Source organism: Lytechinus variegatus, chromosome 5 (assembly GCF_018143015.1).
Source record: "Lytechinus variegatus isolate NC3 chromosome 5, Lvar_3.0, whole genome shotgun sequence".
Taxonomy (NCBI): domain Eukaryota; kingdom Metazoa; phylum Echinodermata; class Echinoidea; order Temnopleuroida; family Toxopneustidae; genus Lytechinus; species Lytechinus variegatus.
The window spans coordinates 9739695-9757191 of record NC_054744.1 but is presented as its reverse complement, the minus strand read 5'-3'; the positions used below and the strand labels follow the sequence as shown (position 1 = coordinate 9757191).

Here is a 17497-nt window from a genome sequence, read left to right as displayed (position 1 = left end):
TTTACTCCGAAATAAAGGCTTGCCGCAATTCAAAATTTTGATATTAGTATTCTTTTGGTTAAATTTAACCAAAATAAAAGACACTTTTCATTCACATTTTCAGAAAATGAGCAAAATGCAATATGCTCCGAATCGAAACATGGACCAGTCGTAAGGTGTGCAGAGGCTGTATTACAACTATCAGCAAAGAAATAATCGCTTGGACCTGCCCCTTGGAGCCACACAAAAGTCATCATAAAGTCAGACTCCCCTTCCCCCACCCCCATTAACTAAGGATTAAACATATTCCAGACATTCTTTTCAGTAACATCCCACACAGCCTAACACATAACATCAAACATCATCTACACTGTATAACAGTAAAAAATAGATCTGAAAAGGGCCAGTTAAAATAGGGCTAAGGCTAACACCAGACATAGAGTGTAGATAATGACTGGTGTCAAGAGCAAATCCCTGTAAACTTCCTCCATCATGAATACGAGGAACATTAGTAACACAAGATGGAGGTTGTATATGGAAGAGTTTGGTGCCAAATCCCTTCTTATGTTGATCATACTTCAGGCAAAAGACCAGTAATATCAGACATCCCTGGTAGATGAAGACTTGAAGATTGGTGGCATGTCCTTGTCTCTGGTAGACACTCTGTCCGATTGATGCTTGGAAGATGGTTAACACCAGATAGGGGGTGAAGAATCCAGTTTTACACTGGGTGACATGACTGCAGGTATAAAGAGAAAGAACAAAATATCACTCTAATTATCTAATAATATTCCTTTTTAAAAATAAATTTCTCACACCGTGACATACGTACACAGGATATAAATAAGTCTGCATTGGAACAAGTTTATTACCAGTATATGCTTTTCCTTTCCTTTTATTGTAATTGTTATATTTACAATCTTTTACACATGCAGTCTTGATGTGTGTCAGAAAACTCTTTTCAGACATGTCATTCATTATGTTTTCACATCAGTTTGGAAGTAAATGGTTTAAAATGGTAAATCTTTTATCTGTTATGGGAGTGAAAGCAATGATGTGATTTGGCTTTGTTCCACAAGTGACCCTTTCCCCTTCTTCACTGTACACAAATGAATTTTTAGCGCTTTGTCTCTTGCTATAAATGTGTCATGATTTCCTTGTTAAATGCAATGAATAATAGATAAAAAGAAATATCTCTGGATATTTTGTGTGATATCATATTCAGCATTGCATATGAATTATCAGATAAACTGGACCAAAACACTGTGTGTGATAAAAAGTTGTAGATCTAAATCGTTACAGACATAACACTCCAAGCAAAATGGAAATAAGTTTGAAATGGTTACTTTTCAGGAAAGATGTATTTCCTCCCTAAATCCACAAATGGGACCAGGGCTTTATGATAACATAAAAGGATAACCTAAAATTCATTTTATGGTGAATATATTTACACATTTTTATAGAATTGTTGCCCAAAGAGTTGTGATTAATGCATGGTAATCGAGTCTAATGGCAGTATAGCACGAAGCGCAAATTGTCACCTCTGAATCAAATAAAGCCCCATCTTAAAGGGATGGTCCGGGGTGAAAATATTCATATCTTAATACATAAAGTACAATTCACTGAGCAAAAAGCCGAAAAATTTCATCAAAATCGGCTAACAAATGACAAAGTTATTGAAGTTAAAGTTTAGCAATATTTTGTGAAAATAGTTGTCATGAATATTCATTAGATTGGCTGATGATATTACATCTCCAATTTGTGTTTTCTTATATTATTACATAAAAATCACAATTTTTCATTATTTCATACTTGTGTGAATAATATTTCTCCCTTATAATGAAATAAGATGCAGCAATAAATATCTAATGCACTAAATCAGTTTTCAATCCAATTACTCTCGTTTTTGGAGGAAAAAATTTGAATAAACCTAATTTCATGACGACTGTTTTCACAAAATATTGCTAAACTTTAAAATTCAATAACTTTGTTATTTGTTATCCGATTTTGATGAAATTTTCGGCATTTTGCTCAATGAATTCTACTCTATTTATTAAGCTATACATACTTTCAGCCCGGACCATCCCTTTAACAGACACTTTTCTGACTGCCCTGCCCTGACAAAGGAAGGATGAAAAAAAAAATCACTCTTTCCTATTAGACACTCCTAGTGAAGAAATGGAAGAAGTCAGAAAGGATTTTGCAAAATTTTGTCCTTCTATGACAAGGGTCGGAGGGGGGTAGAATCACAACTCCGCCCTGTCAGAGCCGTGACAGATGTTCTGTTCAGATGCTATCAGGGTGCAGTCTGTCAGAAGAGCTCCACTTTGCGCAATGACTAGTCTTATTTCATATGCGCGTCTCTATGTTGTTTACTAAATATGGTTCTGGTCATTATGGATGTCATTCTCTTTTTTTTTACAGTAAACTAAATAGCCAATTTTCATTTCAAAGATCTAAAAGCTTTGATATTTGGTCAAAGTATCCTCTAATAAAATTGTTTTTGTACCCTCATAAATAAAAAGTTGTAGGCTAGTCGAATGGAGGTACCCAACCAATAATGCCTGTAGAGTATCTGCATTTGCGCATGTAATTTTTTACTCTTATTGGAGGAATGATAGCTGCAAGTGACTGTCATTCCCAGACCCAGAACAGCTGCATGGATCCCAGGGAAGGTCTGTTAGATGTAGCTCCAAACTGTGGTTTTGTACCCCTCTTCATCCCCTTTTGGGCAGGGATTGGTTTATTAAGACAGGGGTCTAAGATGCACGCTCTTGACTTACGTTCATTGGATGGTGTAAAACAGCCTTCATGTTCTCCTTAGCCTCTGTTGAAAGGTTGATAGGTCCTTTATGTTTGGCAAGATGACAAGGAGGTCATCATTCCTTTGTCCCTCTTCTAGCCTGCATTCTATCCCTTGTTATGATGGCTACAGCTGAAATGACATAAAATCAAGAGTATATTAAAAGTGAAATGATCAATGTTAAAGCTAAATGATAGTAGTTGCAGTAAAACACTTATTTCGTGAGAAAGTCTGTAAAACAAAGGTTAAGTATGACTATATCATCGTGGATCTAGATCTGGTACAGTTACATGTGAAATCATAAAATCTAAGCTGAAATATGAACACACTGAAGATCGCCAACACAGATAGGCCCACGTGGGACAGTGTATTATTGCTGGAATAAAGACCCGACGAAAGTGACCAATCCGCGCTTATTTTGCTTATTTCTCAGCAATGACACAATTTCTTCCAGAATCCTTTGGCACATATTTTTTTCATTCATACAAACAGACACTTGGGTGGTCATTATATTAGATTCTGTAAAAATTCATTTTTAGATCATTACCAGAACTGAATTTATCTTTAATAACCAAGTGATCACTTGTATCAAAAGCTTTTGTAAGATTTATTCACTAAAAATAACAGCAAGAATGCTTCTTAGACATCCTGCCATCAGAATTGAACTCTTGTAACTGACACATGATTGTATCAATTAGAGCACTAATGTTGCAAAGAGATATGATCATAAGGTCTTAATATTCCAGTACAGTATTGGCGATTCAAGCCTTATACACGAACCTTGCACTTAACTTGTAGAAATAATCCTTCTAGCAGCTTGTCATAAAGCAAAACTGAAATACCCATGGAATGATGATTATTTAGACTGAAACAGTACTAGTAGTAAAAAACAAGATAAAGAATCTTCAGCAACCCAACAGGAGTAGGCAGCAGTCTGATGACGGGTAGATCCGCCTCCTCGGTCCCGTAACACAAAGATTAGCAATTAAACTTAAGCTTGATTTTCATGATTGCTTGTACATTAGTCAACAATGCGATCAATTGTATAAAAATGTTCTTTGATGACTGCTCAGCTTTGTGTTACAGGCCCCTGGAAGGTGGTCACTGTCAGAAATATTACTGTGGCAGTTGACAAGTGATCCACAGCCCTCTTTATACATCACATCATATTGCAGTAATCCTAGTAATACTAAGGTATTTTCTAAACTGGAAAGATAGGGAGATCTTTAGGTCCACTCATAGATCTTGGTTGCACATCGCGGCTGATCACAACTACAAATCGACCCGCACGTCACCAATGATGTAATCTACAAAACTGTACATTTCATTATTCCAAATTTTCTTGGTCTCCATGACTTGCCTCTGCATTTTCAGAGTGTACTCCACGAAGCAGCAAAATTATCCTACATGTATACCGGGATCCCATACAATAAGGAATAAATCTTGCGGTTCAATATGGTACATTAAAAAAATGGGTTCAAGGATGTACAGTATATGTATAGCCAATAGCGAGTGTGTATGCAAGTCATGTGTTCGTGCTTTAATTCTACGCAATTTTGGGGGCATCATAGCACATAAAAACTGAGACTCTATCTGTAATATGTTTTCTTTCAGGGTTCCCAGCTTTTCAAAAGAACAGAATTCCGTGATTTTTCCCTGATGAAGTTCAAAAATTCCCTGATAATCATTTCAACCCATTTCCAGTCTTGCATGTTTTTTAAGTTGTTGCAGTGAATTACATTCATTTTCAGTATATCAACAATAATGTAAAACTAATTAGTACCACCATAACCGATCATTCAATGGATGTTGTTTTGATATACAACAAAATATAACAGAGTCTGACCGACTACCGTGCTTTTGATTTTTGGTCTGATCAAAATTCCCAGGTTTTTCCCTCATTTTGAGGCATTTTCCTCTGATTTGAGGTATTTTTAAAAATCAAATTCCCTGATTTTTCCCCTACTGGAAAAAAGTGCAATAATTGTCCCTGATTTCCCTGATGGGCTCAGAACCCTGTCTTTCAAAGAAAGGGCTATGGCTAGGATTTTGATTCGCTTACTTAGGTGTGCATACTAGATGAGCCTGTGATGTCATAAAAGAAAGCGGATGTGATCTCTACATCCGTGCAATCCTCGAAAATTTTGAAAGACTTGAACAACCTTTCCACAACAAATTTTTACTGCCGGCTCGTTTTATAAAACAAGTAATGCACATTTATAAATTTGTAATGTTCGTGACAATCCAGGCATATCAGTATTCGTAATAACATGCAAAAGCACTCGGCGCAATATGCTCTGATATAATTGTACATCTTTAATGCACCGCTAGAAGGCCCTAATATTAATAATCATTAATACTGCACAACTTACCACTGATTCGGGTGTCTTATTTCTGGGCATTATCTTGACGTTTGACCCAAGTTTATTGACTTTATCCTCCATCATGACGAAGACATCTTTGTAATCTGACTCCATATTCAGTCCTTCCTGTTGGGCCACTTCTGCTAGATGAACCCATTACAGTTTTGCTCTCATAGATAGAAATCTCTGCTTTCATGGATGGATATCTCTGCTTGCTGCAGAAAAAAACATACATTCAAGATGAACATTTTGTACTTGGTTATAAATTTTTCAAATGGAAACGTCTCGTTGGCCCGTATTCTGAAGTCGGGTTTAACTTAAACTTGGGTTTAAAGTTGTGGTTTAAGTATGGAGAGCCAATTGTTACATAAATCACCAACAGTAGATATATCATATTTCAGCTCATTTTACTCTCAAATCATTCATAATTGTCCAGGAAATATAAATAAATGATTGTGTTCACCATCGATGAATCAGTAAAGAGCACGGTAAACATAAGAAACATACAACTAAATACAAATTTTGATACTTTTGGCTTCCCATAATTTTAGCACAGAGTTAGACCACGGTCTAAGATAAACCCTACTTCAGAATACGGGCCAAAGTGATTATGAAATCATGTTCAAAAGACACCTGTGAGATCAGGGCCCCGTCTTACAATTGATCTAATCAACCACAACTATGGAAAGCCAGCAAAGTCAACATCTGAAATACATGTTGGTTCAAAATATTTTCTAGAAATGATGTATATTCATCCATTCACTGTTTTCTTGGCAATTCAGTATGCTTCTCTTTGTTTTCAAAAGATATTGTGATTGCAACTCTTTGTAAGACGGGGCCCTGGTGTTTGCTGTGTAGCAGGAATTATCAAAGTGATAATAGTCAGGCAGCATTGGTCACTTACTTCGACAAATTTGCAAAGTTTGATTTTTCACTTTCATGTGTTCAGGGACATAAGGAACAACTTTCAGCTTGGTGTGAAATTTCTAATGGTCATCTTGACCATTCGAGGGGTCGAAATTAGGTCAATTTGGGTCACATTTGGAAAATGCCACGAGTGTCGAGCGACACGTCACATCGTTCGTATTGTTGTACTGAACAAAAAGGATTTACAGCATCACATACCCTTGACCTCCTGTTAAGACATCATTAGATGAAAGGTCAACAAACTTTCATTGGGAGTCAAAATACAATACAAACAGGGTATTGTTAGTGTTTAGAAAGATTCTATTTGGTGTTTTTTTTTTCATCTGTCTACTTTTTTTTAGTATTCCATTATGATTGGTACATCCAGTAGATATAAGGGGTCAAGACAAAGCCATTTGGGGAGGGGGGGGGTAAAGTGAGTTCTTATATGAAAAACATTAACAGCAGGATTCCCAGCTTTTCAAGAAAACAAAATTCCCTGATATTTCCCTCATAAAGTTTCCAAATTCCCTGATAATTATTTAAACCCATTCCCAGTTTTGCATGTTTTCTACATGTAAAAAATACAAAAAAGTACCATAACCAATCATTCAATGGATATTGTTTTGATATGCAACGAAATATAATAGATTTTAACTTATTTTCCCATGCTTTCGACTTCTGGGCCGATCAAATTCCCCAATTTTTCCCTCATTTGAGGCAATTTTCCCTTATTTGAGGTAATTCATAAAATTCCCTGATTTAAGGTAATTTATCAAATTCCCTGATTTTACTCTGACTGAAAAAAAAGTAAAATAATTTTCCCTGATTTCCCTGATGGGCTAGGAACCATAAAAAGTTACTTTTACTCCAATGTTTCAAGGATCATTCTTTCTGGCAACATCTAAGCATATTGGAAGAAACCATGTAAAAAAATAGAGATGATAAAATGGGGCTTGAAATGATTTGTTGTTCACAAAATGGAGAGGTAGAATTAATTACTTACCATTCTCTGATGCTAATATATCTCCCCAAACATCCTGAAGTCATTCTCTGCAACATCCTTGCTGTTACATCACCACTTTTGATCCCTGGAAGATAGTAATAATAATAATACGCATTTATAGGCCAGACTTGGAATAAACCTGTCCAAGTTATTCCAAGTTTCATGAACTAGATGATGGCAATCTAACAAATATCCCCAACATGGCCAAAGTCCATTGATCTAAATGACCTTTGACCTTGTTCATGTGACATGTGACCTGAAACTCAATTAGGATGTTCAGTGATACGTCATTACCCTAATGTCCAAGTTTCATGAACCAGATCCATATTCTTTCAGAGTTATGATGGCATTTCAATAATTAACCTTAAGATTTCGATGTTGATTCTCCGAACATGGCCTCAGTTCATTGACCTTGGTCATGTGACCTGCAACACAAGCAGGATGTTCAGTAATACGTGATAAACCTTATATCCAAGTTTCATGAACTAGGCCCAGATACTCTGCAAGTTATAATGGTATTTTAAAAACTTAAACTTAGGTTAACATTTCAATGTTGACGCCTCCGCCGTCGGAAAAGCGGTGCCTATAGTCTCGCTCTGCTATGCAGGTGAGACAATAAAAAAGCTCTGCATCACCATTAAACGTTGATCTTTGAATAACACAGGAAGAAATGATCAGTACAGTTCGACCTCTCTTATCCGGACACGTTGGGACCAGCACCAATCCGGATAAGGGATAAGGGATTTATCCGGATCTGGGAGACCCAATATTAAATACATGCAGCTGCGCTGCCGGCTGCCTCCCAAAGCCACCGGTGGTAGCTACACTGCACTCGTGACTGCACTATTGTAGGGGGAGTACAGAAAAGACAATATTCACTGCAGAGTCAGTGCAAATTAGAGGAAGTGTTTTTTATTGAAATGAAATCGATCAATGGCCAAAACTCTTGGATAATTTACCTGTTAAAATGACTGAGGTATACATTGAGCATACCTCGAAAGAAAGTGAATGACTCGATGAAACCAAGATTTAAAATTAGATCATCGCGGCAGGTATCGCAGCTTCGCAATGTCAGCCATTGTTACACTGACTGTAGACTCAAACATGATAGATGGCGCTGTCCGTATTGAGGCCTAAAGTTAGCTAGCAAGACATGTGTTGTTTTTTTTCCCGCGAAGCAAAAAGAGAAACGTGATGAAATATATGTTTGCGCTGCACCCTGATTTACTGGAAATTATCATTCCTAAAGTTCTTTTGGTGATTTGGGTGAGATATTTTCATGAAAAATATGTTTGTGTAGGGTGACTATGTTGGAAAATAATATAATCAAAGTGAGTTTACGTATAAGATTGAGTTCAGATTGAAATCTCATTTCCTCACGTACCTGTACTAGATTTAAAAAAAAAATCTCGGCAAGTGTGCGTCCGAAAATAGAGAGATCCGGATAAGGGGAGGCAGGATAAGAGAGGTCGGACTGTAGTACATGTATGTACATTTCTCTATAACTCACTATAATATCAACTTTTTTGTATCTAGGACTGTTGTTCAAGTATACCTTCTTGTTAATTCAATTTCACCTTTTTGTAAAAAACAATTTACCTGTGGTCTAATCTCCTTTGTTGATGGAATGAAATAAACCCATTGTTTTGATTCGCTAAATTGGGAATTTCAAAGATAAAGAGGACACATCCAATTTTCATCAAAAATCAAATGATATAATAAATATCTACCTCTACAGTCCTGCTTTACAGTGGCTGAACACAATGGCATCTGTCTCTTTGCAATGTTGTGGATTGTGCGCTGGTGATGTACTCCTTTCAAGGTGCTGGATAATGTATAGAAAACAAGAGAGTCTAAACTTTCAAACAAATCTTAAGTGAATTACACTTTTTGAGAACACATAATCTGGGGGTCATTTCACAAAGATTTTAATGTGACTTAGAGCCGCACGGAAATGCCTAGTTATGTACGGTATAATAGGCATGACCGCATTGGTCAGAACGTGCGAAGAGGATGCGCACTACTGCGTACTGATCAATAAGATTGCACGTTGCATATTATGTATGCGTCGGTATTTAAGTGCGACCCAAGTCATACTTAAATCTATGTGAAACACCCCCAAGGATAAACACTGCTTGTCAATATAACACTTGGATCAGTCAACCTCAAATTACCTGGTGGTGTCAAGAGAAGTCTAGTTGAGCAGGAGCTGCGATGGGAGATACGATCATTGGAATATCATAATGAACAATGAAGTTTTGATCACTGCACTGGCCAATTTAACACATTTTTCATTCAATTACACAGTATCCCAGTAAAAATAATTTTTCATATTTCCCTACTTGTACATTTATAGAACTTAGAGAGAAACAATGAGTAATAATAAGTACGAGTCAAATGCCAATAGGCCTAGGAGTATATACAGTATGAATAAAACATGCAATGCCAGCGTTTGTCGCTTCTTTGGCCTCCAAATCTATATCACCCATAATCATGGTAAAAGTACAGATAAAAATGCACTATATCTTAATACGAGAATACTTGCTCATCAAATTAACAAAAAATTGTTTTGCGTTTATCACGCTAATAATTAAAAGTGTGCTGTTCATCGCAATAGTCCAATGATCGCAGTTACTGTTTATAAAATTCTGTCTTGTGATGCTTTGGTGGAACCATGTGCATGTACATGTAATGCTCCTGAAGTCTAAATACACCAAGTTACCGGGTGGTTCATTGATGCATCAAGATATGCAAAAAAATAATAATTTCTTATCTTAAGGGTACTTTTCACTACTTACTACCTAAATCTGCAACATTGGATAAGCTTTAATATTGCAACAAATCAGGATTTTCCAGGGCTCCTATTTTACTTTTTCCTGCTCTTTTGAGCATTTCGGGGATTAAATCGCCCCAGCCCTGTGTAATTTTTCCCTGCATCACAGGCAGCAAAGCCATGTATAATTGATTAAATTGGTAAAAACAAGAGTTTAACTCAATTCCTACATTAATTGGTGCCCAAGCACATGTAGCTCCAATGTAACATAGACAACAGATGTGATATTTTTACACCTGCAATTGTTGCTTACCTGGATCGGTTCCGATTGGTCTGTTTGCTACACGTCCAAGATTTGCAGGTGAGCTGACCCGACGATCCGGGACCCGATTCATAAAGACTTACAACTATCTCATCATTGCCATTATTGTAACTTCCATGGAAATCTTTATAATAACTGCCTATTCAGCCTTGTCATGATGGTAGTTGCCATAATGGCAATGCTATTTGTTGTAACTCTTCATGAAACGGGCCCCTGATCTGACGTCCGGAGCTGCCGCAGTCTCGTCGTCAGTGCCATGGGTCGGTGTGATTGGTCCTGGTAGCGAGGGCTCCACAGGGGTTCATATGAGTGAGCATCATCAGGCTGAATTGAACAGAATTAATACATGAATTAATCACCAAATGGACTGTTTATTGCATTTCCATTCTGCTTCCATTTTAGATGAGATTCAGTATGAATTTGTATCACTGATATAATTTGACTAAGCTGCCTCTGAGCTAAATATGAATTAATGGTGGCCTGGCATTTTCTTTGCCAATAAATATTAGATAGTATGTTATATGCTATTGTAGCATAAACAATAATTAAACAATGACGCCTGAATGCTCATATAACTGGCGATAAAGACTACTAATGTGTATTACACATGCACGCAATTTCCCCCAAAATATCCCACCCGATGACCAAAGCGTCAGTCAAGAACAGTCAGTGAATATGCAGCAGCATCAATCAAGAACAAGTGGAATGCCTCTGGCCGTCTCACCTGCATCACGCGGTTCAATATAGCAGCAGTGCTGACTTTGAATACTACTCTAACTCGCACAAGATGTTCACTGATACATGGTTACTCTTGGGCAATTCCACATGGGAGAGGGTAAAAACAGTAAAATTCAAAATTAATGATATGCATCTGAATGTGAATGTCCTTTTTACACAAAACCTTATATTTTAAGGAACTGAAAATCTTTTTCAAATATCTGTTACGGTTTTTGCGGAGCAATCTTTTGAATTTGATGACCATTTTCAATTAGAGAGCATGTATTTTACATTATTTTGGATAAATTTTATAACTAAAAAAATATTTTACAATTTTGGTTCAAAATCATCTAATGTTGTGTGTGAAGGTGTAATAATTACCAGTAGCAAGTGTCTTTATCATGGGTATTTTCAAATTTCTCAGAGAAAATTTTGCAATCTACTACAAAAACGGATGTAATTCCGTTACCATGAAACTGAAAAGTTTTTCCTATGAACTAAATACTTGCTTGAATTTAATATAATTCTGAATTCTCTGATTTCATGTGACTTGCTAAAGACTGAGCAACATTTTTTTTAAATATCATTTCTAATTCTGCTGTAACTGTGGTAACGGAATTACATGGTAACGGAATTACCATCATCATATCTTTAAAGGGGTGTGCGTTAGCCAATTTTGTTCCAATGGCATGTTGATATCTTAGCTGTAGATCACAGTTATAAACATTAAAAGCCTTCTGATTAGTAATTACACTCCAAATCAGGATGAAATTATACAATTACTTGACAACAAGTCCCATTCAATATGGCCTGAGTACCGGGTATAACATTCAGAAAAAGGGGAAGATAATGTACATTAGCATCAATAAAGTATATTGATGGAGCATACAATGTAGGTGAATGCCTTACAAAGGATTAATGGGCAATCAATTCTTGGGGAGGAGTAGAAAAATGATTATGCAGGATGATCTTAAAAAAATTTTCATTCAGATTGATTTTGCAAAAAATGTCATTGCCAAATACCATTTCTAATGAGATCCAAAATACTGGACGCACAATCACGAAGTGACCATGTTCACTGTGTGTGCCTCGGAAAAGAATGGCATTCCTTTTTTTTTGTAATTGCCTCTGATCAATTCACCCTCAACAGACTTAGTGAACTTTTCAGTAAAAGAAATTCCGGGACGGCTGGGAGTATTTCTCTGCTTCAAAGAAATGGGTATAGTTTTCAGAAGGGACCGCCTTCTAATTTAAGCGATATCTTCTGTGTAACTGTCCTTGCAACGGAAGATTGGATATTCTTTGCAACAAGCCATGGTGAGGGACCAGACTCTGGCATTGATTGGCAAACAGTGTAGCGAGCAGTAAAAAGTAATGAGTGGAAAAGATTGAAGTGAGATCCATAATTTACAGATGTTACAAGAATCACATGCCAAAAAATCATACTAAATCTTTATACAGATGACATTTCCAAAAGTAAGGTGGATTTGACAGATATTCAAGAATCATGATGCCTTAATTAGCACCAAACCAATAATTTTCTCCACCCCTACTTGTATGCAATGGATGCTCAGAAACATGCAAAGTCAGCATCATCCAATAATCACTGCTTCACGGATAAAGTGAGTAACGACGATGACCCTTCAAGTGAGGATGATACACAGAATGTGAACACTTCTCTAAGGAGAGGATGGTGATAATATTGAGACCAACAAAGTCATTAATAACACAACATCTGAGAACAGCAACATAACTCAGTTTGAATTGGGTAGAAATGTATGTACAGCATTCTGCTGTGAGAGAAATGCTAAGAGACAGTGGTAGTATTCTCATATACATTCTGATATAAAATGAAATATTTTATCTCTATTAAAATAAGTGATATAAAATCACCTAAAATTCGTTCCGAAATGGTATTCCAATAACCATTTTGTCTTTGTTTTATCTCTGTGACACAAACCTATTTTTGAACCAATTTGTAATGAGAAAGGCTGTTTTTTTGTAGCACTCATTCAACCAATTAAAAGCCTTTCTGCCATGAGTTTTGGCAAATGAGTGAGATGGCATTAAATCAAATTCTGTGCCTACAGGGATTTAATTGAAAAAAAATGAACAAAAATATGAAGTCAATATCACATCATTTTGTACTTCATTTCATTTCATAAACAACATTATGTAAGTCAATAAAATTATTTGAAATATTTCTTTAATCTACAAGAATAATATTAGAGTAGTACTCTAATGATTAAATGATTTATCATTTTCCTTTATTCTTATTTCAAAGTCTGGAGCGAATTGACCTAGAAACATTGCTGAAATTGAAAATGTATAGAGAGAATACATGTAGCCTCCACCTTATTTGCAGTTCTTTTTTTCTTCAAAGGAAATCTGGTGCAGGCACATCATCTATGATGCAATGATTGGATACGCGATAAACATGTCTATATCCTAGGCGCTGCTTTGTCACATATCTTTAGAGACGGAAGATAAAAATGCATCTCAGATAAATTTTCATATTTTATATAAAAGATAAAAATTTTAATATAATAAAAAAAATCATGGCCCAAGAAAACCAACTAATTTCATGAATATGACATAAGATCATCAAATCACTGCAGTTTCTTAGGGTCACATTTGGGAAATAAATCTGTCAGGAAGATGTCCGATATTGACTTTATACTCAGATCTGCTATAATTGCAGTCCTCAGTGAGCTACATATAGACAGAAAATGAATCCTTACCTTTAAAAAAATTAGATTGGTGCACTGATTAAGAACCAATTTATTGCTTAGTTGTCCACAACATGTTTTCAAGATGTAAATGTCAACACTATTTTCATGAGGTTTCAGCATTGTTTCTTGTTTTCAAATCATTTATTGAACAACCAAATAGAAAGTTTTCAGTTTAACTGTTTTAAGATGCCAATTGTATGTGAAACTATGTTTCTTTTGAGTATTCAAATACTTTAGAATATCTTAAACTATCATCTACACAAATCTTTGACTAAATATGCAGATCTGATAACATGCTCTCCTCAGTTTTTGTAAAATTCCTAATGTGTATACGTATGGCTGTAGTCCATGTAATTCCGTTACCATGATTACTAGTGATGATTTTTGGCCTTTACATAATTCTTTCCATCAGGACAGGAGGCAAAAAGTGGCTAATAAGTCCTAATACCCCTAAATTTGACAATGAACTAAAACTTAATTACCACTGATCCCTAATACTTTGTAAAATCATGTTTATTCATGGTAGAGCCACCTATTACGTACTATATACTTATATTTTATTTAATATTAGAGACGTGAATTACTAAAATTGTGTTAAGTATTAGAGAAGAATGTATAAACAAGCTTTATTGAGGCATTTCACCAGTCCTAAATGCCTAAAAATGTAATTTTCCTTCCCAAATGTCAGAGGCGTAATTCCGTTACCATTATGTGTAATTCCGTTACCATGTATTTGCCCTAAAGAAAGACCAATCATGAAAATTTGTTGATGATATTTGTGAATAAATTACTTTCAAAATAAAGTTGACACTATAATGAATTGAATCAGACATTAACTTGGAGCTAGTGTGTTGTAGATTTCAGAGAAACTTTTACTAAACTTTGGGTTGCAAAATGACTCATTTCTCTGGTAATTCCGTTACCATAGCATATATCCGTCATTCACATCTGAACGTGTGAGGGGTTTTCTAAAAATCTTGGTTCAGTATATAGCACTAGTGGCCATGCATAGTATTAGATTCAGAAAATTTGAAAATATTCAGATATCTGGATGCTGTGAGCAAAAATAACAGCAAAATTTCTCTGATTTGTAATTCCGTTACCATGGAATTGCCCACTTATGTCCACTTTTTATGAACTAGACCAATAAACTTATAGAGATATGATGGTTATTCAACAAAAAACCCCAACATGGCCAAAGTTCATTGACCTTACATGACCTTTGACCTTGATCATGTGACCTGAAACTCGCACAGGATGTTCAGTGATACTTGATTACTCTTATGTACAAGTTTCATGAATCAGATCCATAAACTTTCAAAGTTTTGATGGTAATTCAACTGATACACCCACTTCAGCCAAAGTTCATTGACCTTTGACCTTGGTCATGTGACCTGAAACGCGCACAGGATGTTCAGTGATATTTGATTACTCATATGTCCAAGTTTAATGAACTAGACTAATAAACTTTCAAAGTTATGATGGTAATTCAACAGATACCCCCGATTTGGCCAAAGTTCATTGACCCTAAATGACCTTTGACCTTAATCATGAGACCTGAAACTTGTACAAAATATTCAGTGATGCTTGATTACTATTATGTCCAAGTTTCATGAATCAGATCCATAAACTTTCAAAGTTATGATGGGAATTCAACAGATATTCCCAATTCGGCCAAAGTTCATTGACCCTAAATGACCTTTGACCTTGGTCATGTGACGTGAAACTCATGCAGGATGTTCAGTGATACTTGATTAACCTTATGTCCAAGTTTCATGAACTAGGTCCATATATTTTCTAAGTTATGATGACATTTCAAAAACTTAACCTCAGGTTAAGATTTCAATGTTGATTCCTCCAACATGGTCTAAGTTCATTGACCCTAAATGACCTTTGACCTTGGTCATGTGACATGAAACTTTAATAGGATGTTCAGTAATACTTGATTAACCTTATGGCCAAGTTTCATGAACTAGGTCCATATACTTTCTAAGTTATGATGTCATTTCAAAAACTTAACCACAGGTTAAGATTTGATGTTGACGCCGCCGCCGCCGCCGCCGTCGGAAAAGCGGCGCCTATAGTCTCACTCTGCTTCGCAGGTGAGACAAAAACCAGCTACTTGCTGTCAGACCGACTCTGACATCTTGTGGAGAGACTTTATTTTTTAGGAATGGGTGTGAAATGATTTGATCTATTGATAATACTGAAGGTAAAATATACTTTACCATACAATATGTAGGAAAGCAACTCGCACATGACGTCACAAATCAAATAATTAAAATTATAATAACCTTTTAATCCTTCAATCGATTTTCCTCAAACCTTCAGCAATAGCTTTCATAATTTCTGGTATTCTTAGAATAAATTTTTTTTTGACAGGGTGAACTTCTGCTTTAACACAATTTTCCATCTATTTTGCTCACCTTGTTCTGACCTGTACTAAGTTGAAACGAGCTTAAATTCTTAATTGCCTGTCAGTGTTAGGCCAGGGGTGAGCTAAGCTGATCCAACACAGTAGTTGGGGGTATTGTAGAAAGCAAGTTAAAATCTGGAGCGTAGACCTGAATTAAGCAAAAATTAATTTATGAATCAATGATCAAAATGCAGGAGTTATTTATTATGTATTGCATTCCAATTTGTGCCTCAAAATCTAGATGTAAGAAAGCATTGATCAACTATAGTGCGCCATTGAATAGGAAACTAGATAAATCAGCACCTCATAAATGCTATATATTATTATTATTAAATACAGTTTTGTAATCTACATAAAAATCTGAATCTTCATTTCATTTATTTCCATTGTTAAACAAAAGTTAAACAAATACATACAAAATTTATAAGTAAAAATCTGATGGGCCCTCCAAAAAGCATAGCTTGTGAGGACGGGGCCCTGTAAAAAAATAAAGAAATAGAACGTATCTCATACATACTATACACAAACACACCAACACAGACCCCATGAAACACATTGCAAAATGAAGAGTAAGAAAAGGAAGGGAGAGATAGCAAAAGGAAAAAGAGTAGAGAAAATGAAAAAAGACTGAGAGAGAAAGAGAGGGGGAGAAGGAGAGACCATGAACTTGTATGAACGGATAGCTGTAATGATATCTTGGTCAATCAGAACATGCACTTTACAAATTAGAGAATAGATCATCATAAATATTTCATTCTATACTTTTTTTTTAGGGGGGGGGGGTCCTTTTCTATGATATTTTACTCACCTAATTCTGATCTAGTCTGGTTGACATTAATCAACTTGATTGTTGGTTGAGCCATTTTCTGAGCTGATCTGACGAGCCGCCACAGTTGTGGTAAGGGAAGTCACTCAAAATCTGTAGTGCAGGCCTGGATAAATTAAGCAAAAAAAAAGGAAAAATAAACAAGATAGAACTGATTTGAATTGTATTATTACCATTTTGCTCCACATTAACATTGAGCAAAATTGATTAATCAATTTCGAAGCATACTGCGCCATTTCTCCCCAGCACATTTAAATTCCACTTAAATTTCATAACTTCTTGTTTGAACCCAGGTTGCCCCATGTTTCATACCCCAAATTTAACTTTTTTTCAAAAATCATGATTTACATAAAATAACATGTTAGGATATCACCAAATACTACATTATGAACTTCAGTTTCCATAATTTGTAGTAGTGTATGACCTAGCTTGACAAAATATCTAAAAAGTTTAAAGGATTCTTTCCCGATAAAAAAGTGTCCTGTATCTCAGTTTCCCCTACATAATTGGGTGAAATTATATATTACACATGACATATTGATGAGAGGCTATAGGCGAAGGCGGGGTAAGTTGTGACAGTTTATGCTTTTTGCATGTTAGAATTGATATGATTAATAATCTTGTCGGAATAAGTACCTTGCCTTGAAATTTAAT

General features: G+C 35.7%; 1 long non-coding RNA gene across 2 annotated transcripts; it reads right to left on the bottom strand.

Annotated features, from left to right (window-relative positions):
- Nucleotides 1–408: 408 nt before the first annotated feature.
- Nucleotides 409–17205, bottom strand: LOC121415230. Of its 2 annotated transcripts, XR_005969972.1 has the most exons (8): nucleotides 16826–17205; nucleotides 16028–16165; nucleotides 10144–10476; nucleotides 8788–8882; nucleotides 7058–7142; nucleotides 5155–5360; nucleotides 2763–2914; nucleotides 409–718 (listed from the first exon to the last, which is right to left on the bottom strand). It is a non-coding gene; the product is annotated as an uncharacterized LOC121415230 (long non-coding RNA). The 2 variants fall into 2 exon arrangements; XR_005969973.1 differs by lacking the exon at nucleotides 16028–16165 and having other exon boundaries at nucleotides 16826–17202.
- Nucleotides 17206–17497: the final 292 nt, after the last annotated feature.